The 27,312-nt window shown below is 45.6% G+C and overlaps 1 pseudogene; it reads right to left on the bottom strand.

Annotated features, from left to right (window-relative positions):
- The window catches only part of LOC116104559, a 96,114-nt pseudogene that overhangs the window by 303 nt on the left and 68,499 nt on the right, over positions 1-27,312 (bottom strand).

The raw sequence follows: 27,312 nt of genomic DNA, 5'->3' as shown, positions 1-27,312 counted from the left end.
CTCCTTCTTCTTCACCTTGTTACCATCTTCAGGAGCAGATCGCTTTCCAGACGTGCCTAAGAGTTTTACATCCTCCTTGTTTTTAATCTTCAGACTCTGCATCTTCCTCTATCTCCAGCTACTAGGTGCTGTCCACCATGCACAGGCCCTGAACCACGATTCAACCTTAAGACCACAGGTGGTGTGATCTTAAAGGCCCCAAGGGAAACTGCTGGTTGAACAGACATTTTCAACATTGCCAGTGTTGCTTTATTTAATTGGACAGCCTCCAGAGTTTGTTGCTTCTATGATGTGTAATCTTTTGCCCCTGCCCCTAGACTGATCGTTCTTAATGATAATAGGTGTTCATTTGAATTATTATTCACCTTGAAATGATCCTTCTTGTCTACCTTTAGTTGACAACTGGAAATATAGTTCCAAGGCCTAAGAGGGTTCATGTTCACGTCTACTGAGTTCTCTTTGATGTGGAGGTGTGCACTTCAGCGTGAGAGAAGCTGGACAGAGAAACTGCCTACTGCTCCTCAGAACAGACTCTCGGGATGGAATCATGCCAGGCATAAAAGCGTGCGGCCCAGGTTAGCCTTGAACTCATGGTCTTTCTGTCTCCACCTCCTTCAGTAAATCCTACTGGTACCAGCTTCTTGGCTTTTCTTAATCTCCAAGTTGACAATGAAAACTTGGGCTGTCATATAAGAATGTTAGTTAGAGCTGACTTAGATAGAGATTTTAAGCCTTGAAACTCATTGCTAAGCTCAGCTGTCTCTTTGGTATTGAAACTGCAAGAGACTCTCCTATTTAATTTTTGATCTATTTCTATTTTTCTTAAACAGAACTACCCCCTCCTTGCTTCTCTATTTGAGTGAGTATCTTTTGACAGTTGCCTACTGAACCCCATTGACACTCAGTAAATGGTAAACAGTGTCAATAGCACATGTCTGGCTGCTAGTCACATAAACCTCATCAGCAAGGCCTTATCACAGGCTCTCACCTCTGGGTAAACAACAAAAGCCTAAGAAGTGGTGTGAACGCTCAAGTTAACTGACAAGTACAGGAGCTGTTTGTTTTGGTGCCGCAAAAAGGCGATCATGCACAGAAAGCACATTGCACCATCAGGCTGGTTGGCCTTCTCCTCTCCCCATCACAGAAATGCTTTCAGAAACATGGAAGCCTTTGCAGGAGCCGCTCTCATGGCTAGACATCAAACCACCAAGTTAGTCACAGAGCTAATCACAAAACTTGGGCAGCAGAGAGCAGTGAAGAGCAGTGGTCTAGAGGGCTGTGACTGAGAGATGGTTCTGGGCAGAGTGTGACAAGCCCAGGGACGGACCGAGCCTCCTTAACCTCAGTTGCTTCAGGAAAGTATGGGAAGTATGATAACATTTGAGAAGATTGTTTTGGGCTGGCGATATGGCTCAGTGGTAGAGTACTTGCCTAGCACTTGAGGCTCTGGATTCCACCCTGCACAAGACAAAGAAAAAATAAAACAACCAAGCATTCTTTGTGGGATAAGAAACATGTTGCATAAAACGCCCGGTTATAGGGCAATGGGCTAGTTATTACCCCGTGTCCTTGCTGCTGCACTCATGTGGTACCAATGCTACCCCACTGCTATTTGAATGACCTGACCAACCCAAAGTAGTTACTAATTTCAATTCACATAATTATTATTTGTTTAGGCTGGGACTACAGGTCACTTACTACACATCAAACACTGGCTTTTGCTCTTTTCAACATTGCCTCATTTAAATTAGTTTTTTCTTCCTTTTTATATTTATTTATTTATTTATACAGGGTCATTTAACACAGCTCAGGCTGCACCTGAACTCTTGATTCTCCTCCCTCATCCTTCTGAGTGTTGAAAATACAGGTGTGCGCCAGCACATCTCGATCCTTCATTTTTAAAGTCTTCTAAAAGGTGAGACATTCCCCCTGATTTACAGGTGAGAAATCGCAGTTTAGAGAAGCAAAGCTACTTTTATAAAGACTATTGAACATGTGATAGAGTTGAGATGGAAACACAGGCTCCATGGACCTGTGGCACTTGGCAAATGTGGAATTGAGATAAGTCTATGGCACTATAACCTGTACCCCTTGGTAAATGTGTGGCTGGAGTTAATGGGAGTTAAGTTGGGACATGTAGGAATCATGGTTTGACCAGGGGCAAACAGGACATTTGGAAGTGACAAAGAGGAGCTTGGACAAGGATTCAGTCAGCTGTGTGGTGGGTCAGGTTGTTAGATACAGTCTGTCAGGTGTGTGTGTGTGTGTGTGTGTGTGTGTGTGTGTGTGTGTGTGTGTGTAAAATCTCTTACCATTAGACATCCAGCTGCAAGGGACTGAAGACTCAGTTGGGACTGGCCTACGGACAGGGAGTTAGCACCTCACTAAGCACAACGCTCTGAGAGGGAGGTCCCAGGACACGTTTAGCCACTGTTCTGAGGCATTTTATAGCCTTTCATTCTGCTCTAATTACAGTGCCCACAATTTTCTCTCCCTCTGAGTGGCATAGTGGTTGAGGAGGCTGTCAGAATTTCATGTAGAAAACACATGGCCACCCAACAAGGGGTGTTTCCTCCTGTATACCTGTGCCTTCAGAGTCTTTTCTGGAAGCCCCAGCAGATTGTCTTTAAGGTTCCAGTTATTAGTTCTGGAGGCGTGGCCATGTACAGTCTATAGCACAGGAAAGGAATTAACTATTGTTTCCCTGTATCTGTAAGGAATTGGTACTGAGATTTCTCTTGGACACTTTCTTAGTCAGTGTTCTATTGCTATGAAGAGACAACATGACCAACACAAGTCTTATAAAAGAAAGCATCTAATCAGGGCTTGCTTATAGTTTCAGAGGTTTAGTCCATTATCATCACAGCAGGAAGCATGGCAGCGGGCAGGCAGACATGGTGCTGGAGAAGGAGCTGAGAGCTCTACATCCAGATCTGCAGGCAGCAGGAAGGAAGGAGAGACACTGGGCTTGGCTTGAACATTTTAAACTCCAAAACCCACCCGTAGTGACACAGTTCCTCCAAGAAGACCATAACTAATGACCAAGCATTCAAATATGTGACCCTATGGGGGAGGGCATTCCTATTCAAACCACTACAGATACCCAAATCCACAAATATTCAGGCCCCTCATATAAAATAATATTATATTTTCATATCTTCTGTAAACTTCAAAATATCTCTTGAACAATATAATACCAAATAGAAAACACTGTGTATGTAACCTCTGTATTATTCTGCATAGGTAACAATAACAAGGAAGAAGGAGTCTGCGCATGGTCGGGTTGGAGGCAAATGTTTTCCAAATTATTTTTAGTCTGTAGTTAGTTATATTCACAAATGTGAGACCTATGGGTGACAAGTAGTGACAACCTCAGTATGAGTAACTTCAACTAAGAAGCAGTTCCACCTACTTGGACCTGAGTGAGGGGGTCTTTGTCCCTAAATGGTGTGTAGTGTGTTGGGGGCAAAACACAGAGTGAAACTGAGACTGATACCGAGGAAGATGTATGTGACCCCTGTGTACGTTTATGTGGAGTATGAGCCTCTGGGCACAAGAGGAAGCTGTGTGTACTGTGTGTAAACTGTGTGTATGTGTACTGTGTGTGCCATGTGTGTGTACTGTGTATATATACTGTGTGTATACTGTGTGTGTATACTGTGTGTGTATGTACTGTGTGTACTGTGTGTATATACTGTGTGTACTGTGTGTGTACTGTGTGTGTACTGTGTATGTGTATACTGTGTATGTACAGTGTGTATATTGTATGTACTGTGTGTGCTATGTGTGTACTGTGTGTATAATATGTGTGTACTGTGTGTATATACTGTGTATACTGTTTGTACTGTGTGCACTGTGTGTGTATGCACTGTGTGTATATGGTGTCTGTGTACTGTGTGCGTATATGGTGTGTGTGTACTGTGTATGTACTGTGTGTACACTGTGTATAATGTGTGTACTGTGTGTATTTTGTGTGTGTACTGTGTATGTACTGTGTGTGTTGTGTGTACTATGTGTGTATGATATGTGTGTACACTCTGTGTGTAATATGCATACTGTGTGTACACTGTGTATAATGTGTGTATTTCGTGTGTATGTGTGGTGTACTGTGTGTACACTGTGTGTATGTTATGTGTGTATACTCTGTTTGTACTGTGTGTACACTGTATAATGTGTGTATCATGTGTGCACACTGTGTGTACACTGTGTGTTATGTATGTACCATGTGTGTACTGTGTACTATCTGCCTTAAGGGCAATGACAAGATTTTCATGCAATTAGACCAAAACTAATGCATCTGCACTGAACTTCCCAAGCCAGAGGCCGCCCAACTTGTTGGTGCTTCTGGAGGACTCACGCCACCCTCTTTAATTCAGACCTGCCTCAGCCACCCTTCCACTGTGGCTACTGTAAATTCTCTCCAACAATCCCCGCCATTGACCCCAAGGCCTCATTCTTCTCTTCTGTCTCCCCATGATTGACCTCTCTAAAGAAACACACTCTGACGGCACGAAAACAGTCTAGGATGGTAACAACCACACAGTCAGCTTTAAATAGCCATCTAAAGGGGGAAACAAAGCAGTGAAGACTGTTTGGGGGAAAGAGCGCTTTCTCCTAAATGCTCCTGCATTTCTAAGTTCCTACTCGAAAAGCCATTCTCTGTCTTGTATGAAGTATCAGAAAACCAGAAAACAAGACGCCCCATCCATCCCTGCATCCCAAGGGCTCGTCCCTGTGGTCATCCCAGCCACAGCCTCCCCCGCAGGCACCCAGGCCCCAACCTCGATGGAGCCCATCCCTGCTGGCCCTCTGTTCACTGGGGTGGGGGTGGGGGTGGGAAGAGCCTAGTACTAAACAGGGCTGCCCTGGTTCTGAAATGCTTAGTGGCAGGGAGCCCAGGATTAAAGACATAAATAAGCTGCAGGTTTTCAGAGACCTGCCAGCAACTCTCTCAAACAGGAAGAGGATACTTGGAACTGTCCTGTTAACTCTCAGCCTTAGTTCATGCTCAAAGGTGGAGGTTCTGTGCAGCTGACTCCTAAGGCATCGAGCTGAGACTGCTGTCTGAGATATCAGAGTGTATGGGGTATGTCCCTAGTCCCCAGATAACTCCTCCGTTTTCAGGAGGGGATGCGGTTATAAATGCCATTCCTTTTCTGGGAGATGAGCTATTAGACGCCAGTGGGCTTCTGGGAAAACCAAAAACAAACAAACAGGAATGAGAGGGCTTAGGGTAATGGGCAGTGCCGGCTTCACTGGCTGTTGTCTCAGAGCTCTTCCCAAGTACCTTGCATTCCAGGGCCCACACTCAGCTGGGACTTAGAACTATCTCGTTCATACACAGAAAGAACTGGAACAAGTGTTTGAAATTCTACTACACTCAAGCTAGCATGTGGGTCTCTCAAAGCTAGCATGAGAGTCTTTAAATACTCATAGAAAGCCATGACTGAGGTACACAGCGGAGATAGTAGAAACAGGATCTTTCTATGGAACTTATAACAAAGTGCAGCCAATGGTCTGGCCACATCAAAAAGCATTTGACAGCAATGGATCAGGAGTATGTGGTGATAAGAGTCAAGCCTGGGCTTAGAACTATGTTCTACACCAAAGAGATAGCCATCACACAGCATGTGCTCAAAGATACAAGGGACATGCGTCATACTTTTTAGAAGCTTAACGTAACCACAAATACGTAAGCTTAGCAGTTTAAATAATAAATCAAAAGGACATAAGCGGCCACAGCTGTGTCCTTTGAGAAGCTATGGTGTGTGTTGTGATACCTTAGATCCCAAGTGGATTCCACTGCAGGGAGGTCAAGTGGTCCACAGAGACTTCTAAAAGGAGATGGGATTTGGTATGGGGATTACAGAACAAAGGCTCTGGGTAGATGAAGGGGAGGGCAGAGGGAACCTGTAAGGCTAGTCCGATAACCCTGTGTGAACAGTGCTGCCTCACTTGGGGGTCTTGATAGTCCAATAGTCCTGCGTGAACAGTGCTGCCTCACTTGGGAGTCTCTGACCACTTGCATCTCTCTACTTGTGCTCATCTGCCTAGATGTCACTGTCCGTTTTTGCTTCTAAAAAAATGTATTCTTTTCATTGTATTTTTTTTTTACACTGCTTTGTTTAAGTAGAACCAAACTACAACAAATTGTGTACAGCACACACCATTTAATAGGTCTGGACCTACGCGTGCAGCCCGGACACCACGGCAGTCAGTGTAGTAACCATGTCTATCCACCCCTGAGGAGTTGTAGCCTTGTTCAATAGGAAAGTCAGCTGTGTGACTCTGGGATACCTGCTCTTCTGGGCTTCTAAAGATCAATCCCTTTCCTTTCTCAGGGAAAGAACCACAGAACCTAGATTTCATTTTCTTTTTCAGGAGGGAGGGTCTCTCTCTCTCTCTCATTCTCTTTCTCCTTTTCTTTCTCCTTCTCTTCCTGCTCTTGTTCTCCTCTTTCTCCTTTTCTTTCTCCTCCTCCTCTTTCTTGTTCTTTCTCTTCTTCTTCCTTTCTCTTCCTCCCTCCCCCCCTTCCTCCCTCTTTCTGCCTGTCTGTCTGTCCCTTAGAGATGAGGGTAGCTTTGCACTTGACTCCTTCTGCTCCATCCCTCTGAGCACGGCTATCACAGGAGTGTGCCCCTCCAACGCTCAGCCTCACGCTTTAGTGACGGCTGCACCAGCCTCCTTCACTGATAGCATTTGGCAGGTGGACATGTGCTTGTGCCGTTGATGTTAAAGAGAATCCCAGCACGGGGACACTGTGATCTCAAACCCATTCCAAAGAAGAGAAGGCGAGCCTTAGACAGGTTAGACGTTTGTCACCTATGACAGTTGGTAGATGGGAGTGCCACTGCTGCACCTCAAGTCAGCTTGCCTTAAAAATAGTGATTTATTTGTTTTTCAAAATTTATGTGTATGCATGTATGTGTGCCCGACTGAGTTTGTGTGTACCACACACACGTAGGAACCCACGGAGACCAAAAGAGGGAGCTGGATCCCCTGGAACTATTGTAAGCCATCACATGAGTGCCAGACTCTGGTCCTCTGCAGGAACCAAGAGTCCTCTCAGCTGCTGAACTTTCCAGGACCAGGATCTGCCTGCCTGGCACCCAGGGAAAGATCAGCTGGCTTACCATGGAATCCTTACCATGGGCAATCTAGTGTGTTCCAGTTGGCTCAGTTAGTTTTCATTTCCAGCACAGTGCACACGGGTTCCCTTTTCTCCATGGTCTCACTAGGGACAGAGCTCACAGCCTGATAACAGTCGCTTTAACAGACCGGAGGTGATTCCTCGAGGTGCCTTTGACTTGCTTTCTCCCAGTAGTTAATCTGTATTCCCATGTTCACTTAGAGCATTATTCACAGCCAAGATGGGGAAATAGCTCCCAAATGTCTGCCATCAGATGATGATAACACACACACACACACACACACACACACACAGACACTGGAATATTATTTAGCATTTAATAGAAGAGGAGAGCACAGCCATTTGTGTGATGGACCTGGATACATGATGAACCTGGGGTATATTATGCTAGGTGAAATAAGCCAGATGCAGAAGCCCAGAGGCTGCACAATCTCATGTGTATGTATAATCTGAATGGCTGAGTCTCTACAACCAGAGAGAAGAATAGTGGTTACCCAGGGCTGGGGAGTGTCAACTGTGTCTTCGTAAAGTTGAGGGGGAAATTTTGACCATGACTTCTGCTTCCTATAAAAGAGCCTTGGTGGTCCCTGGTGGGGACAATGTCACAGTCCTTCTGTACACTGCTGCCCTGAGGTTCCAGAGAGTCACCCAGCCTTTCCTTAAATGGAACCAGGATGCCACATGCAGAAGAACTGCAGCCTAGATAGAGGACACAGGCAGCCCCTGCAGTCTGTGCTTCCTTCTGGTCTATTCTGCACTTGGGAACCAGGACTCTGCTGAAGCTGCTGTATAAATGTCCTGTCAGCCTGTTTATCCTCACAGGGCAGTTTCTTGGCTGCCCTAACACTGTTAATTGCCCCCAGCTCAGGAGTCTTTGAAGGGATAAAAGCCAGATTGCAGACACACACCAGTGTTTATCACGCATGTCTTTCCTGGGGGTCCCTGTCCCAGGAAGGGGCAGGTCCTTTTCTTCACGTGCCAACTCTGCTGCCTGGGGTTGCCTTGTGCCCCTCCACCAGCTGTCTTAGAACTGAGCTCCTGATTCACAGAAGATAGCTCATTCTAGCAGGAAGCTGCAGCTCGGGATGCGAGATGCTGAAGTGGATTTTTTTGCTACCTGTGTGTTTCTGTGTCATGGTATCTCATCCTCCCATTAAGTCCTCCCTCTTCTGCCAGCCTTCTTTCCTATGTGTAACATTTCTTATCTGAGTGCTGTGCACAGGAGTACCCCACAAGGGCTCTTCAGAGTTCATATTTGTAAAGCGCTGAGTTGAAGGGGACTCTGCACAGGAAAACACCATCCATACAAGCATGACTTGAATGTTAGAAACAACTTAAAGTTTCTAAAGAGACATGATGAAATGTGGGTGCTCAAGGGAGGGCCAGAAGGCACCCAACTCAGGAACATCAGGGTCTCTGTGTCAATTCAGCAAGTCTCTAATTATATCATTTCACCTTCAAAATAATTATAGTAGGTAAGAGAACTGAGCAGGCATGGGAGAATGCTGGATCCCGACTCTCAGGCTTCCAGGGACCATGGGAGTGCAGTGGAGAAAGGATCTGCACGTATAAAGCCTGGCTATTCTTAAAAACTCTGTATTTATTCTTGAGAATAAACACACATATACAATTAAATATAATCACACATCTCTCTCACTTCCTTCCTATAATTTCTCTATATCCTTCCTAAAAATGTACCTGCCTAACTTGGTCCCCTCCCCACTATGTTCAGTTACTGCTGTCCATATATGCATGGGTGTGGGATCAAACCATGCGAGCATGAAATCCTAGCCACATCGTCCCCAGTCACTATCAACTGCCCATAGCTCTTTGGTAAGGGGTGGGGTCTGGAGATCACCTACCCATGGATCCCAGCATTTTGGCTGACTTGATTTTGTGTAGATCTTGTGCAGGTAAGCTTGACTATTGTGAACACATGAGTGTGACGGCCATGTCATGTCCATGAGTGTAACAGTACTTCATTCCTCCCCATCCTATGGCTCTTAAAGTCGGCTCCCTCTGAGATGTTCCCGAGCCTTAGTGAGGGTGAGCGGGGGGTTGCCATAGGAAACCCTTAGGGCTGAGCAATCGGACTCCCATTCTCAGCACTTGCAGTGGTATACATCTCTCTATTGATTGCTGTCCAGTGAAGAAAACCATCTCTGACCAAGGCCAAGAGCAACCCAGATTAACAGGTATAAACACAAACATTTAGAAAGCATTTTGATAGCATGGCCATATAGCAAAAATCCCCAGCTATGGGCTTTTGAGTAGGATTATAGAATTAGGCTTGAAACTACATTCTGTGGAGCAGGCCTTGGGTCCAATCAGAGAGCTGTTAGTAACTCCATAAGATTCAAGCCACTATTGCACCAGTGGGCCAACCTTGCCTGACAGGTCAGGATTGTAGCATCCAGGGGCAGACTATTGATGGTCTTCCCCTCCTGCAGTCTTCATATAGTGTTTGGGCACTATGAAAGCTAGCCAGCAAGAAAGAAGTGTCCTGACCAGTTTGACATTGGTTTCTCCATATTCTGCAAAGTGTATGGTTTCTTTAGCAATAGGGTCTTTCCATGTAGTCTTAGAGGGCGACCAGGGACAATAACAACAGTCTGTGTTGTTTTTGAAACCTCCAGGGCCACTTAATCCTTCAATCCCAGCATTCCCCCAAACCTTTCATGTTGTGTGTATTCTACTCTCCCATCAATTATTTTTACAGTTGGGTTGTGGGATAGTAGGTTTCCAAGTGGCTCTCCAGCCATTCACTCTTGGCATCTAGTCCTCCCTCAGACCCTCTGGCTTCCACCATATTCTCATGAACCTCTCTGCTTAAAACTTTCCATTACCAGCATTCCATCTCTCAACTTTTCTCTTCCATGTAATCTATTACACTCCCTGACAAGTTCCTCACAGAAGTTCCCTTGCTGGTTTCCTAGGAAGTTCAGCTCTTCTCCACAAAGCCTGGCTGCAGACAAGGCCTTGGACCTGATATTTGAAGATGAAAGGAATTGGTGGGTACAAGCGGAAGAGAGCAGTCCCTTTGTGAGTCTCAATCAGCCTTAGAGAAGTTCATTCATTCATTCACTCATTCATTCATTCAACAAATAGCTGCTGTTCAACTCCTGAACTGTGTCAGCCACTCAGGGTCATAAACCCTGGTGAACAGAGAAGACCTATCTTCAAGCACTTTGTTTTTGCTATGGGATTACTGACTCTGAAAGAGGGGTGCAGTTATAGTTGAGAAATTATAGAAAACGCAGCCAGCCCAAAAGGAGTGGAGATGTGAGGCGGCCTGAGAGAGTAGCAGTTGATACAGGTGGTGGTGGGCCGGCCCATCCCTTGGCCATCCTCACTGTCCAACTCTCCCTGCTTGATCTGTTTGTTTAACACAGTAACCTTTGAAACCACGACATTCTTGAGTCAGCGTCTTAGGACAGATTCTTCCTGCAGTACTGACAATCCCAAACTGCTGAGAACACACCCCGAACCAGCCTGGAAGAGGCCGTGACCCCAGAAGGTTATGGTCCAGTTCCGGGGGGCCAAGTGCGGTATCTGATGTTTTCTGATCCCCAGGCCAAGCCAGGCTTGCTGGCTTCCTGTTTACCGCCTCTCACTTTGCCCCCTCTGTCCCTAGAACAAGGTTGAGGACAAAGCCTTCCTGGGCTTATGCAGCCAAACGCCCCCACCAGCTCAAAGGAGCCACCCAAGGAATGTGGAGTGTGACTCAAGGAGGGGAGTGCAGAATTCTGCTGAAAGAAAAATATAACCATCCCCAGCACCCTGGCCTGGATTCCCCAAGTAAACAATCTGGACAGAAAGTAGCTCACAGAAGGAGTGTGGCGACAGACGAAATCCCAGAGCCGGCAGGGGATTCAGAAGGAACAAGAGCAAAACCACTTCAGGGAGGAGGCCTGGGTCAATTCCTATCAACCCAGTAACAAAGATAACTCAGTGAATAAAACCCTGTGTGAGTGCATGGGGTCACAGAGAGGCAGGATCCCTTTGATCCCTGAAGACTAAGGAACCATTTGTTGACCTCCAGTACAATAATGACCCACATCACAGGCATGTCTATGTCATGCAGTGTCCTCCCTTTACCTGGTTCTTCTCCAGCCGGTCTGCTAGTGCCCCTCCTGTGTGTTTTCTAGAAAGACTTCGTTGTTTTTCTGGTGGGAGTGTAGGAAAGGACATTGAAAGCTGCTTAAGACAGTGCTAGCATGGATACCAAAAGCTCACAAACGGTAAAGGCCTTCCCTAGTTAGAGATTGTTTAGCCACAAGAACTGAAATCCATTTCAGCTGGTGGAGACTTTCTGGTGATGTGAGGAGGCCCTTATTTCTGGAACCACATAGAAGCATCTCATATACCTGGGGCTGGAGACCCAGGCAGCTTCAGAAGGCCTGGGACAGGAATCCTGGAACTGAGCCCCCTCTGCAGGCTTGTCTCTGCATAGCTACCTCAGCCTTTCCTCCCTTCCTCATTTTCTGCATGCCCATACAGACTAGTTCTCGTTTCTTATGGCTCCAGTTCTCAAGAAACAATGGCTGACTTCTGGACTCCCAATTCCTGTGAACAGACTTGGCAAACCACCTTAGCTCAGAGTAGCTTTAGGTAGAGCCAAAGAATTCTTACAAACTAGTCCCAGGAGTTTCTGGAAAGGAAGCTGTAGGTAGAGGTCTGAGAGAAGTTGCTGTGTGACATTATTCTTGGGGATGCATGAACAAACCTCCCAGAGACGGAAGCAATAACAGACCAAAGCAAAAATATCACCAAAGTCCAACTTGGTGGACCAGTGATCTTTATTTATAATTAACCAGTGAGTTACTTAGAGGAGTATGGGTAAGGAATTATCAACAGGAGCAGAAATGACTCAAAGATGTATCACCAAAGCCCACCCCAGCATGGGCAGCAATTCACAGAAGCCGAGAAACCTGGAGCCTACTGCACTGCCTGCAGGCAGCTCAGCAGGTTGGACAGTGTCCTTTCTGGGTGGGCTCAGTTTGTCTGAACCTCTTCCAGGTCACTCAGATGCCTGCTCCTTCTGGGCGATGTCACATAATGTCCGCCCTTGCATAGTTCTTTTTCTCAGCCGCTCTCTGCTTCTTTCAGGCAGCTCAGTTTGAGAGTATCTCTCAGCCATCCTTACTGCTTCCACACATTTGGGGGCAGGGACAAGGAGGCCTGGAGACTCTGGTCAGTTTCAGTGACTTCCTGAAGCTATTGAGTCATTTACATCCCAAGCTTAAGGAGCTTTGCTGGAGGGCAGAAGGTCTCATCTCCTTACCACAGTCTGTTCTCTCTTCTCCTTGGACATCCTGAGTCTTAACAAGCTCCCCTCCGAGATGGGAAGTTTTCATCTTTGAAGGAACTGCTGCTACACGATAGAGGTTATTCTAGGACTACATTCCAGAAAATGCTTACTGCATGGCTCTCACTAACAGGAAATGTTCCAGAGAGTGAAACGAACTCAGCACTGTTGATTAGAATACAAGTTGGCACTCAAGTGCAAACTGGGCTTCAAAATAGTGGGTCCCCTCCCCCCTTACTGAGAGGCTCTTGGCAGTTGATAGAGGCAGATGAGGAAATATTCAGTTGGGAAGATGCGGTCATTGGTAAGATTCTCGTGTCCTAGTGGATGGCACGTATGGGCGCCATTAGCTAGAGCTAATGCATCATTTAAGAAAAAGATAGGGGCTGGAGAGATGGCTCAGCTGTTAAAGGTTAGGCTCACAACCAAAAATATGAGAAAAAGATAGGATGTTACGAGGACGGTTGTTGTAGTCCCAGGATATGGAGAGAGTTGGAAGGTGAAAATGGGGGTTAGATATGGAATTCTGTAAGATACTCTCAAGAATGAAGAAACACTTCAAAAGATGGTTATTTCATTTCCACTGCACATGAAGGCTGTAGCATCAATAGTCTAGCCATGAGTAAGCAACTTCTCAATGGCAGATCTATAGTACACAATCCTGTAATGGCTCCCATGGTCTCTTAGCATCCATGGCTTACATAGTCAGTTATTTTTGGGTGGGATAAGATCCTCCCCTCTCTCTGTCTCTCTGTCTGTCTGTCTGTCTGTCTGTCTGTCTGTCTGTCTGTCTCTCTCTCTCTCTCTCTCTCTCTCACACACACACACACACACACACACACACCCCACACACAAACCCCATAGCATATGGCTGAGGTTTCTGGTCAGTTTCAAGTAAGGCGATGTTACTTCTGAGATGGCATGTGGCAAAGAATACATTGACTGGGACCAACAGCCAACGGAGACCTGGAGGTTGCCAACAGCCACAGGAACGATCCTCCTCGTAGCTGAGCACAGAGATGCAGAAGTTCTAGCTAGAGCCTTAATTAAGCCTCCAGAGAGACCCTGATCCAAGAAGGGGCCTGCAGAGGTGTGTTTCTCACCTCTGACTAGGAGGGAAGGTGGGTTTAGAAAGGTTGCTTAAGGCACCATACTTCGGATGAATTACTAGAGAGAAGTAGCATAGCAACCTTCTTCCATCCTTTTCCTCCGCCATCCCTGGGTGTCACCCTGCTTCCCATGGTCCAAATGACTCACCACCATGGCCACCCCTGCTTCCCAGGCGGCAGCAAGAAGGACCGGGAATGGGAAGAGCATAGCTGCTATTTAGTCAGGGGAAAATTGGAAGCTGTCTATAAAGTCTCCATTCACAAGTTCCTGACCAGAACTTAGCTGCATGACTGTCTGTAGCTCCTGAGGAAGAGTGAAGGGGCACAGTTGTGCTCAACTGAAAGTCAGAAATTCTATTCTAGGGGAAAACCAGGAAAAAATTAGCAATTTCTGCCACAAACATTGATAAACCTCGTGTTTACCCTGTGCACACTATGTTCATGGCCTATAGAATATAGTATGGACACCTGGAGCTTAGTGAAGTCAAAGAAGATAAGACACAGGGGCAGGGAAGAGAACTAAGTTTACAAAGTACTTACTATGTAAAACACTTGCCTGCTTGCTTACCTACTCCCTATGTAAACATGAGGTTCTGAGTTCAAGCCCCAGGGCCCTCAAATAAAAACCAAGATGTGGTGATACAGGCTTGTCATCCCAGTGCTGAGGGAGCAGAGACAGGAGGATCCTTGGGGCTTGCTGGCTAGTCAGCCTAGCTCAGTTGGTGAGTTCCAGGCCAATGAGAGACTTCTTCTCAAAGATAGTGGTTGATGTCTGAGAAACAGCTCTTAATACTGACCCCTAGCCTATACACACTACACACATACATACATACATACACACACACACAGAGAGAGAGAGAGACAGAGAGAGAGAGAGAGAGAGAGACAGAGAGAGAGAGAGAGAGAGAGAGAGAGAGAGAGAGAGAGAGAGAGAGAGAGAGAGAGAGAGAGAGAGAGAGAGAGAGAGAGATGAGCTGGGCATACACCTTTAATCCCAGCCTCTGAGAGGCAAAGGCCGGCAGGTCTCTATGAGTTCAAAGTCAGCCAGGGCTACACAGTAAGACTGTGTCTCAAAAAAGGGAGGAGACAAATGGCTTAGCAATTCAGAGTATATGATGCTCTTCCAGAGGCCCCAAGTTCAGTCCTTAACACTCTGTCAGGTGGCTCACAACTGTCTGTAATCCCAGCTCCAGGACATCCAATGCCTCTGCCTTCTGTGGGCATTTGCACTCAGGTACACATAACCTTGAAGGAAAAAAAAAACAGAGAAACAAAGAAACAAAGAAAGAAAGGGGGAAACGGAAGAAGATACATCCCAGAAGAAGCTTCATAGTCTTCACACTGAGCCAGCATGGCAGGTGATGATTGCAGGTTTGTGGGCTGCTTAAGGAGCCAAGAGCCTTGGCCCTGCAGCCCTGCATGTGATTTCTTCAGCAATACAGCTAGTGTTGCCCTTGGTTTCTGCCTCCCCTCCCAGAGCTCTGTTGGTAAAGAGCAACTGTAGAACATTTATTTTGGGCAGAACTAAATGTGAAGTATGAAAACGAGGAGAGACTGACACACAGCAAAGCCCTTGTGACAGTCACATGCAATCCCTGGCATCACTTTTCTTGCCAGACCCACACGGTTTGTTTTGGAGTCCCTCGTGAGTATTACAACAGATTTATGTAACAGCGGGCTCATCAATACCTTGTCATCCTGGGCTTCCCCAAACCTCTCAGGGAAAGAGAAAGACTTTATCTTTGCTACAATTTCACACAAAGAAAGAAGTACATGAAGAATGGTCTTATCTTTCAAAGTTATTTGTTTAGACATACTGTAGTTTTCCCTTGAGCAAAGTCCCTTTTCTTGGAAGGTTATCTCTGGACCATCTAGAATACTTGCGCACAGACAGAAGTAAATGTTTGTTAAACATAGTTACAGGTCCATCCAAGTCAAGACCAAGGCACGGGAGAGATTCTTGTCGTGCCCATCCATTCATTCTCCATACCCAACCTCCCATTTCTCACTTGGAAATAAGATACCTGTCTTTCAGCCAGGCACATGGATTATCTGTGAGAGACCGTGTTTCTCAGTCTTATGTGTAGCTGGATTCAGCCTTATGTCCATATTTGACCCATGGAGTGTAAAATCAAGTGGCACCCACAAACATCTGGCTCATCTACTGGCCACTGGGCAATGGCGGCAGAGGCATGCAACAATATTCTTGTGCTCAGATGTGATGAGGATAGGAGTTAAATCTCAAGGTTGGGTGGGCTGGTAGATTTGAACCATCTGCCCATCCAAGTCTATCTGCTTCACCTGAGACTTAAATTTTGTTGTTGTTGCTTCAACTTATTTTATTATTTTATGTGTATGGGTGTCTATTTTTGTTATTTTATGTGTATGGGTGTTTATTTTATTACTTATGAGTATTACATGTCTGTGTATGTACCACATGTGTGCCTGGTGTCTGTGGAGGCCAGAAGAGGGCATCAGAATTACAAATTGGGATTGGAATTACAGACAGCTGTGGGCTGCCGAGTGGGTGTTGGGAACAGAAGCCAGGTCCTCCGCAAGCACAACAAAGATGCTCTTCACCACAGAGCCATTTCTCCAGCCCACACTTGGACTTTTTACATGAGAGAAATCAGCTCCCATCTTGCTTAAGGCTCTGCAGCTGAAGTCTTTTAGCATGACTTAAAATCACCATCAGCGTTTATTATATTAGTGCGTTGGAGGCCCTGTTTGGCCAACTATTTTAAGTTTTCTTTTCTCTTCTTTTCTTTTCTTTTTCTGGAGCTGTATGACCAATCTTAAAATGCTTAATATTTAATTAAACTGTACAAAGTATTTTCAGAGCTAGCCATTAAAACTCCTCGAAGTGATTGCTAACAGAGAGGACAGTGCACCACCCAGTAGAGGATGCTATCCCTAGACAATAGCATTGATTCAGCTTCATTAACAGTGACTCCACATTTTCTTACAATACAGAACAGACTCTGAGAAAAGAGACACAATTAAAAAAATGAGTGTCATTTCTGAGGCTATGGAGTGCTCACAAAAAGGGACCTAGCATAACCACACTCTGGAAGACCCAACAAGCAGCTGAAAGAGTCAGATGTAGATATTTGCACCCAATCAAGGGACAGAAGCAACTGACCCCTGTAGTTGAATTAGGGGAAAGCTAGAAGAAGCTGAGGAGGAGGGCGACCCTGTAGGAGGACCAGCAGTCTCAATTAACCTGGACCCCTGAGACCTCTCAAACACTGGATCACCAACCAGGCAGCATACACCAGTTGATATGAGGCCCCCAACACACATACAGTAGAGGACTGCTGGGTCTGTGTTCACTCAGGGAAGATACACCTAACCCTCAAGAGACTGGAGGCCCCAAGGAGTTTAGAGGTCAGGTGGGGTGGGGGGTGGGGACATCCTCCTGGAGAGAGGGAGGTGGGGAGGAGATATGGAATGCGGAACAGTCGGAGGGGGGACAGGGGGATGGGGGCACGGGGGCTCGGGGATAAAATATGGAGTGTAAGTAAATAAATTAATTAATCAATTAAAAAATGAGTGTCAGCAATTACACAGAATATCATTTCTGTGAAGCTAGGCTCTTTGGGGAGAAGGTGGTTGAATTGAAGTTTATGAGTCAGAATGTAGGAAATTTTGGCTCAATAGTAGAAATGCTTATTATTTAAAAATATCACCTGTAAACCCTACTGGTTCCAAGACCATTATGGAAAATCCAGAAAGTGCTCCCTGAAGGAAGTAGAATAACTTATGCCCTGTCACAGAATGGACACTTTATCCTGCATTCTGCACAGTGGCTTATCTGTCTGGAAACCTACAAACAACGTTCCTGTCTTCTGTGTTCTTGCCGAGTGTGTGCTTTCTGCCCCTTTTTAGCAGTGTCAGTTTGTAACCCAGGCTTCCAATGCCAGGCAAGGTCTTTACTACTAAGCTACAATTTCAACCTGAATACGTTGAATTTAAATATTTCTCTTTTAAAAGATAAATGTTTGACATTGATCATGATCTCTCTCCAAAGAACCTAGGAAGTAACCTGATATTTTTCTCATTCTTGGTAGACCTGACTGAGTCCTTCAGCTATGGTAATGCCTCATTGTCTTTGATCCACGTAGCATCAGACTACACTTTGAACTTCCTAATACTTCTGAAATACATGAGGAGGGCTCTCTCTCTCTCCCTCTCTCTCCCCCCCCCCCTCTCTCTCTGTGTGTGTCTGTGTGTATGAGAGAGAGAGAGAGACAGAGAGATTCACAGAGAGATACAGAGACACACAGAGAAATACACAGAGCGATAGATGCAGAGAGAGACACATAAACACACAGATACACAGAGAGAAACATGGAAAGAGAGGCATAGAGAGAGATGGAGACAGAAAGAAAGAAACAGAAACTGAACGTATTAAACATCGGAGATATTTCTAACGAGAAAGCAACCTTTCCTTTCTCATCATTTCTTGTCAGACTTGGAGGATTTGATTTATTCTTTAAGGTCTTTTAGGTGAAATTCTGACATATGGCAAAGATTAACCCTGTTAGTCTCACACATCCCAAGTCCAGTTTTGTACCATGTTAAAACCATGAACTATCATTCAATGAGAACATGTTTTCCCTTTCCTCTCATACAGCCATTTCTTCTCTCCTCCTCACAGTCTCCTTATTTGTAGGCCATTCCCCCTGCCCCCAGGGTCAGGATGGGATGTCACTGTAGAGATGGAGGGATATGGAAAGCATAAACCGTGCTGAAGCAGTTAAACATCGGGGCCTTGCTAGGCTGTGTGCCCAAAGCTGCTGTTCCCCTGGGCTCCTTGGAGCCTTCGGTCTTGAGGACTTCCCATCTGAGGTCCCACTGACACAGAGCCTCCTCTAACTACCTATGGCTGGCCCTGCCAGAGTCAATAATGCATGGATGCTTCTTGCAGTCACCTCTGGTCTCAAAAGGCCCTCTTGTACAGCATCCCTCTGGACATGATCCACCACCTGCGTTCCCTACCTCAGAACCAACACTTGAACCATTGCCTGCTCTGTTTCAAGCTTGGAGATGGCCGGCTTGCTCCAGCAGATGCAAGTTTACACAACACTCCTTGACCTAGACACAGCAGGAAAGAGCAGCAGTCTTCCAGGATTCCAGGAAACAGGTTATGTCATAAGTGGGTCAGTTTAAGGACACCACAAGGGAGTCTGTCTTGACTGTTTCACTTCATGCCACAGCAAGCGGACCTGGCTGAGATGTGTCACCAATCCTGCTCCCAGCCTGGGCCTCTGACTCCCTGCTAATCTCTGGCTTGACTTCTTTCTGCATTTGAGAGGAAGAAGAGCTCTAGTGAAGAGTCCAGGTTTTGGAGCCTGGCTAACTAAATATGAATTCTAGAACTATCGGTTTCTTGCAAAATAGCCTGAAACTTAGTTAACCAAGACACATTCCTGTTCCTTCTATTGTACGGTAGGTTTATGACTTGTGCGTTCAGAACAGAGGCTGACACACAGAGACATCCCAATGGATGGGAGCTGAGGATACAGGAGAGAGATGGTTCTCTCTTTCACTGATCCCTGCTTTGGATGGTATCTTACAAAATCACGGTTCTGTATCTGACTTGGCTGGATAAAGACGCCAGGGCTCAGCGTGGTTGATGGAGTGCCACGGGTGTGTGGCACCTGTTATGTTGAGCCTGTTACTTCATGCACACAATGTCCCAGCTGGGTCCTGTAAAGGCCCAGCAACATTATTTTAGGGACCCACAGTGGGAGAGTTGCAGCAATCTGATTGGAGGAGACCCACATCTCCCAGCCTTTCTCCTTAGGAGCTGAAGGGACATTAAGTCCTGGTACCTGCCAATCTGGGAGGCTGAGTCTCTCCAACCTAGGGAAGCTCTTGGCTCAGTGTGTTTTCATGTCTTGCTTGAAAGTTTACCTGCTCTTCGGAGTATTTTCTACTCTAGATTCTTTGCAGCTAACCTCCTTACAACTAGCTCCACTCCCCTTGGAAGTTCTCTGGTGTTAGGTTTACACTTTCAGCTTTGACAGTGGAGTTGCTCAAAGGAGGTCCTGACTTACCTTTCACCATCTCTGTGACTAAGAGAGTATGCTTATCTCGTGATTGGGTCCTGTTAAATAAACACATGGATTGAAAGCCGGTGCAATTAACCTTAATTTGAGTTGTATTTTCTTCAAGTGTTCAAAAAAAAGTGATAACTAGTCAACATACACATATCATTTTTTTTTCTGTCACGGCCTTAATGAATGGCAAGGGGACTGTTTTGGTTTGAAAGGGCAAAGTTGTAGGATACTGCCTCTGAGCGTGGCAGCCTCACATCTTCATCCGAACAGCTGCGGCTGATCCAAAGAGACCCTGACATCAAGCCTTTTGAAATTTTCTTCTAAGAAGTGGATGGGGAGGACCATTAGACCCTCACTGAAGTTCCAGCCACCCCTTGCAGAATTACACACAGTAACTCTGTAGGTCACCCTGCCTAAGCTGCTTGTGTCCCTGTAGTCCTCAGTGACGGTACAGTGTAGAGGTAACTGGAGGGGGCGTTCTGCAGTTTTTAGAAAAGTAGTTATTCATGCTTGGGTGAGACTTTTTGGTGGTGTGACTACTTTGGGGTCACCCAGGAACCCGTAAGTAACCCCTCATCTCATCAATGCTATGTCATCCAGCCCAATAAACTTGTTGCCTCAGGAAAGCGCAGTGGGATGGATTGTTACCTCCATCTATCTTTCTTCTTTGCATTTTATTTTTTCATTTATTATTATTTTATTTTATTTTTTCATTTATTATTATTTTATTTATTATTTCATAGCTCATCTTTACAAGAAGTCAAAGACAACTAGTCTCACGGAAGTTGCTCAAAAAGCAAGCACACCTGGAGTTGAACGGGAACCCTGGAAACCAAGTCACTTTTTGATGAAGGCACCAAGAAAATAGTGGGGAAAAGGATATTCTTTTTAAAATTACATTGGGGAAAGTGGGTATTTACATGGGGAAGAATAAAACATCAGCTAAAAATGGTTTAAAGAGCCAAATGTAAAACCTGGAATTCTAAAAGTCTAAAACCTCATATCAGTCCAGGAAGTAATGCTTTGGGCACCATAGCAAAATCTCAAGCAATAAAGCCAATTAAACAAGTAAGGCCCCACCAAGCCAGAAGCTTCCTAGCATGGGAGACAGCCAACTGCATGGGAAAGCTGTCTGCAGATTGGGAAAAATAGCTGCAAACTATTCATCTAGGTTAACAGGCAAACTATATAAGGGACACATACACAACTTAATAGTAAAGCACCGAATAACCCAATTTTAAAAATGGGCAAAGAACCTGATCAGATATACTGCCAAAGAAGACATAAGAAGGGCAATCTGTGCATGGGAAGGAGCTAACATCACAGATTGTCAGGGAGATTCAAGTCTACAGCACGGAGCTATCACTCCACACCAGTTAGGCTGGGGCTTGGGAGAGACACAAGAGGGGTAAATGCATAGCTCTGCGAGGACAGCCTAGCACTGAAAAGCTCCTGGCTTGGATTCCCAGCAGCGTAACAAACAGATGGGACATCAGTGGGCTAGAAAGGCCAGATATAGGGAGGATGTGAGACACGGGGACCCTGGTGCCCTACTGGTGGGAACGTTACATTTGAAATCCAACCATATGGACCTAGCCATCACTCTCCTTGGAATAGACCCACTGTAAGTGAAATCAATAGATACGATTCTAAAATTAAGAGAAGGCATTCTAGAAGCTTCACATCTAATAGCTTGCACGAATACTGATTTGTACCACATTGCCTTAAGCAGGACTCTCTTAGTTGCTTCAAGAGAAAAATAGGAAACAACAAACTCAGCACCTTTCTCTTGATCTTAAAGTAGGGACCCGAACTCTTTTTCTTCTCTTGGGTTGGAGTTTGAGATAAGGTTTCACTAAAGAACCCAGGCTGACCTTGAATGCCACAGTTAGGGATTATAAGCACAGACACAGACAAATGACACACCAGACAGATGACAAAGAGGCAGGTCATTATAAGTTGGCATCGGTTTCTGAGGACATAACTCTATAGCAAAACGAGGGTCGCTTTTGGCCTTTGGGGAAGGGCTGGGCAACCGTGTCCAACACTTCTTCAGCCGCAGCCCTTCATTCCCCAGCAGGAGAGTGTGCCCCACCCTTGCTGCAGCTTCAAGCAGGGTCTAGTTTCTATGTCTGTGCATGATGAGCAGCCGAAACTTGGTGGGAACCGCAGGAGCACTTGGGGCTTCAGGGTGAATCTCTCACCTTGGTGAGCTTGCACAGGCATTTGCTTGCTGTCCTGAGCCCAGGGCAAGACCTCTCATGACTGCAGAAAACCCACGGCAAGCCTCTTGTGTAACTTTCTCTGTACAGCTGTGTTCACTCAGACCTACAGCCAGGTCTGGGCTGTGTTTAAAGCACTTTGTGTTGGGGCGGGAGTAGGGGGTGCTCTCAGAAATGGTTTATGGATCATGGTGAAGAAAGGGCCAGTTGAGGGCTGAAGAATGGTTCTCAGTTTCTCCTGTAGCCCCCTGGTCACTGGTCCAGCATCCTAGAGTGGCTGGGCTGGAAAAGGCAGGTCCTTCTTCTCCAGGCTGTGACCTTACCACAGTGCCCAAGGAAGATCTGGGGATGGTAGGTGCCGTGGGTGTTTGCTGAGTGAAAAACTGGTCATTTTCTGGATTCTACACCTAGGCTGGACTCCCTGGGTGTTTCTCTCTCTCTCTCTCTCTCTCTCTCTCTCTCTCTCTCTCTCTCTTTCTCTCCTTCTCCCTCTCTCTCTCTCTCCCTCTCTCCCTCTCTCTCTCCCTCCCTCCCTCCCTCTCTCCCTCTCTCTCTCTCTCTCTCTCTCTCTCTCTCTCTCTCTCTCTCTCTCTCTCTCTCTCACGCACACACACACACACACACACACACACACACACACACACACACACGCACACATTGTCTCAGTGTTTTGAGACAGGGTTTCTCTGCCTGTGTATCCCTGTATCTCTGACTGTCCTAGAACTTGCTCTGTAGACCAGGCTGGCCTTCAACTCAGAGATCTGCCTACCTCTGCCTCCCAAGGGCTGGGATTAAAGGCATGCACCAGCAAGGCCCAGATCCCCTGGTTGTTTCTTTAGCACATACATAAACATATGCAAACATTGGCAGTCAGCACTCCCTTAATGTGGAAACAAAGTTAGCTTCTAGCACATCTGTGCAGTGACACTGGGGCCCATCCAGTAGAGCCTGTATGCACTTTAATAGAATGTGGCTGCCATCTTGTAATTCTAAACAACTTGCGAGTGTATCTTGAATTTTCTTTTTGCTGTTGGCCCTGAAGAATATGTGGCTGTTCTCAGGGATCAGTCTCCCTGACAAAGTAAATATAGCAGCATCGTGGAGAAAATAGATTTTTCTTCTTTTGAGGCAAGGGTGTGCTGTGTAGCTCAAGCTAGCCTCAAACTCACAATCCAACCTCATCTCCTGGAGTACTGGGATTACAGACATGCACCACTACACTTGGCTTGGGAAATAAGGTTTTGATTATAGCTGACACATTAAGTGAATTCTTTAGTCTACTATGCAGAAATCCCAAATTGCTTCACAGTGAGGAGAGGCTACTCATGATCATTAGCTACAGCTTAGCCCACCAACTTCTGGGTCCTTAAGAAGTCCTTCAGTGGTGTGGCCAAGTGTAAGTATTAGCATGGTGGGTTGACTGGAGAGATGGTTTTCCCTTAAGGACCTCATTGCTTAATCAATAAGCTTAGAGCACTCTGGCCAGCCTGAATCAATCCATTCAGATGCTGTCTCCAGCAGGACCCAGGTCTGGTCCTTCAGGGACTCAGAAGGCTCTTCTAGTTAGAATCCTACCAAGTCTCCGGTAATGCCCACCCAGCCCTTGGCACGAGGTGGGTGCACTCTACGTTTGCTGATGATATAGTTTCCGCAGACCATATACACAGATTTTTATCCTCCCTGTGCATCCCTCAGAGTAAAGACCACATATCACCTAATCATCTTCCCTAAAGAAGTTCCAATTGCTCACTCCCCATATTGCCTTCTTCAGCAGAGGCAGTGGATGAACTACAAGCAAACCAAAATTGGAGGCGATTTCTACAACAATGCTATGGGGAAAATTGTCTCCCAACTCAGTGACAAGTACAATTTGTTTTTTCAAGACAGAGTTTCTGTGTAGCCTTGGTCATCCTGGAATTCTCTCTGTAGACCAGGATGTACTTGAACTTTCAAGAGATCTGGCTGCCTCTGCCCTCCAAGTGCTGGGATTAAAGGAGTTTGCCAACACTGCCTGGACAAACACTTTTCTTATGACTCTGTTAGCGATGGTGGGGTTGGCTTATGAGAGAAACTTTGCTTCAAGTTGTGGGTCTATCTGGTTCCATTATATTCGGGAATCTTAGCACCACATGTGTTCACTTTGGGTCTAGAATGGAGTGTGTATCAGTGCAGGACAAGCTTATGTCAGGGCTGTGGACAAATGGAGATGAAGAGGTATTAACTTAAGGTCTACACTGAGGTTGGACACTACTGTGCCTGTGTACAGTCCATTGTCTGAAGCAACTAACACGGCTAAACTCTAAGAGACAGACGCATCCTCTCTGCCAATACCAAGTCAAGAATGTAGATCTAGGGGCTAAGAACTGAAGGTAGTAATTAAACCCACCACTCTACTCCGTGCTCCAGTATACCTCAGCTATAGTCTAGTCATACTTAGGACTGTGGTAGTTAATCTCCTTATCACTGGACAAAATTCCTGAAAGAAACAACTTTGTGGAGAACTTATCTTGGCTTAACATTTCATGTCAGTTCCCCACTCCAGGGAAGGCCTGGCATTATTAAATGGCTGCCTGGGCATAGGTTGGCAGCGTTTTCACATTGTACAGACCAGGAACAGGAAGTGAGAGAGGAACTAGGGGCAGGTTCCTTCAAAGACCCATCCCCTAGTAGCTTGCTTCCAATAGCTATGTGCCACTTCCTAAAGACTCCATTGCTTTCAAAATAATACCACAAGCTGCAACTGAGTGTTCAGAACATGAGCCTGTGAGGAACACGTGGGACTCAAACCACCGCAGGGTTCATCACCTCTTAAGCATTTAATATCTACCATGCACCAAGCAAATATTTAATGGAATTGCATAGAAGTATAACCCATAGTCCACTATAAAACCCCAGAGTTTTATAGTGGAAGCCAGGTCATAAGTATCTTCTAGGGAGCATATTAAAATGCAGATACCCCATTCTCAGGTAGAATGACAGGGAGGTCCAGGGTCCAGGAACCTGGATTGCATAGCAGCTCAGAAGAGAGGGGGCTGAGGTGGGGAACTCTCCTGGTCCTTAACAATTGTTAGGCTAATCAATGATGCTAGCAGATTTGGTCAGATTGGGGGACATTCTTAGAGATGCATCATTTGTAAACCTGTGTACAAATGAATGGCTTTGCTGACCCCACCCCATTCCCCTCCCCACACCATCTCCATTTCTTCGTTAGTTGAGGTTGTGGCAATGCCACTGAGTTTTGCAGATTGTCTCTGGTCTCTAGAAAATAACTAAACAAATATACCTTAACGTCATGTTTAGAAACTGAAAGTTTGTCTTGCTTAACTCTACAAGACATTGATTGTTTCCCACTATTCATTGGACAATTTTTTTTTAATACTTCATTTGGAGTTCTTCCTCCAAGTTAACCCTGTCTTTCCTCCTAATTGATGTGGTAAATTCTAGCTGACCCCAACCACCACACACTATCTCTGGTTCTGGGTTAAATTACATAAATCACATGGTTGCTGAGAAGAAACATGAATTTGAGTCTAGACCAAGCCTCTGTCCATCTGGGGTGTGTTCAACTAGAACCATAAAAGCCTGGGGGTGTGGGTGCTCATTGTGTCCACCACAGTAGCTAAAGCTGCCTAAAAATAAAGGACAGGAAAGGAGAACAAAAGGGTTTGGCAAGAAAGCTGAACACCGGGGTCCAGCTGGGCCTGAAGACGGATGGTCTGGCTCTCCCTGCCAGAGAAGCAGATGCTCGTACTGTTTAAGCTCATAGGAGTTTGCTTTCTTTTACCTGCAACCGTAAGAGCCCCGGCCAGTATTTCATCATCTGATATTGAGACCAGCTTGACCACAAGCAGGTGGGACTGATCAGAGCTCTGCAAAGCCAAGGATTTGCTCAGTAAGACACACAGTTTATTCTATCAACCTCACCAGACTTGGGGCCCCAGCTCCACTCCTCCCGAGGTACTCCTCTAGAAAAATGAATCAATTAAAACAAATAACTACAGCCATTAGCTCTATTTGTGTGTTCTAAGCAAGGTCTGATCACATTCTCTAATACTATTTCTCCTGACTTCCACTCGATGCTGCAAAAGTTGTGTTTCTTTCTCATTCTAACACCCACGATTAACTCCAATGACTTCTGCCCAGGTATTCAATAGGACAGTCTCTGAAATTATTTCTGGTTCCTTCCTGGTTATGATGAAACCACAGAGGCCTGAGGGTGGGTGATAGGAAATCATGCATCACTTTGAGCATGTTGCCCTTTTTATTATAAATACGACAGTATGGCTAGGTGGGATGGTTTCAAAGAGACAGGATGTTACCTTAAACATTTACAGAGCTGTGGTTAAAACAGCCTTTTTAAACTACCTTTTCAACCCACGGAGCTTACATAAATATTTGGCTGTTGGTGACAGGCCTAATAAAGCTGTTTAGAAGGTCACAGCACTATTTACTTACAAAGTAATGTCCTAGATCCACTTGGGCCAATACTTTTAAGAGGGAGAGATGCTACTCTTTAGCACCTTGAATAAATATTTGTAAGACATAAATTCAAGATAACCCCATCTCTCCCCTAAAGCTGTTTACTACATCCCAATCCAAGTGCCCCTTTCAGATGTCGCTTGCTCGGTACAGCTGGATATTTTCTTAAAATATATTGGAACATGTCAACTAGTATGCGTGGGAATTCTTGGGCTTCTTCATAGCTCAACATTCTGCAGGGTAGCTTGAGCCTGGAGGAAAAACAGAATTTTATTTTTGAGCTGAAAGAATGCAAATCAGACCATAAGTATGATCCTTCGGGGATGATGGATCTCATGTCTGACCAGAAACCAAAGGCATATTCTTAGGGACCTACCACATGATGGGCACTGGAGAAAGTCCTGGGAACAGAAGTAGAAAGGACAGTGACTCTCCTGGGCATTGCTCCTTGATTAAAACTAATATGGTAACTTCAGTGGTTGAGTGTGGCGACAAGGCCAAGAAATGGCGCTCTGCCCATGCAAAGTAGCAGGGATGCCAGCTGATTTCTTCTTGGCTCTTCTCAAGAGCTGGGTTTCTTCTTCATCCTCAGAAATGAGTCCATAAGGGGAAAGACACGAACACCGACTAGCATCTCTTCATGAGGAGCAAGTCGCAAACAAGCTCATGATTACCTCTTATACCCCTGTGCTATTTTGTTTTCTTTGAAAAACACAGTTGAATTGTTATTTTTTTTTTAAATCCAAGAAGCATTCCCCACTTGTGTGGGAGAGCCTTAAGGTTTTCAAACCCTTGTCCCATATGTAGACGCCACAGAGATCCAAAGTGCTTGTTATGTTCATAGGACTGTTAGCATATGAGGTTTCATTTCCAGTACGTGTTAACTGAACAAACGTTCCCAACATGTAAGACAGCAACACCGACTGACTCAAAGAGCTAGCCATTCACGGTTTCATGTAAAAACTGCCTTTGTCCTGGT

The sequence above is a fragment of the Mastomys coucha genome, unplaced genomic scaffold (genome assembly GCF_008632895.1).
Source record: "Mastomys coucha isolate ucsf_1 unplaced genomic scaffold, UCSF_Mcou_1 pScaffold22, whole genome shotgun sequence".
In the NCBI taxonomy this organism is placed as follows: Eukaryota; Metazoa; Chordata; class Mammalia; order Rodentia; family Muridae; genus Mastomys; species Mastomys coucha.
The sequence above is the reverse complement of the archived record's forward strand: the minus strand, read 5'-3'. Positions and strand labels throughout refer to the sequence as shown.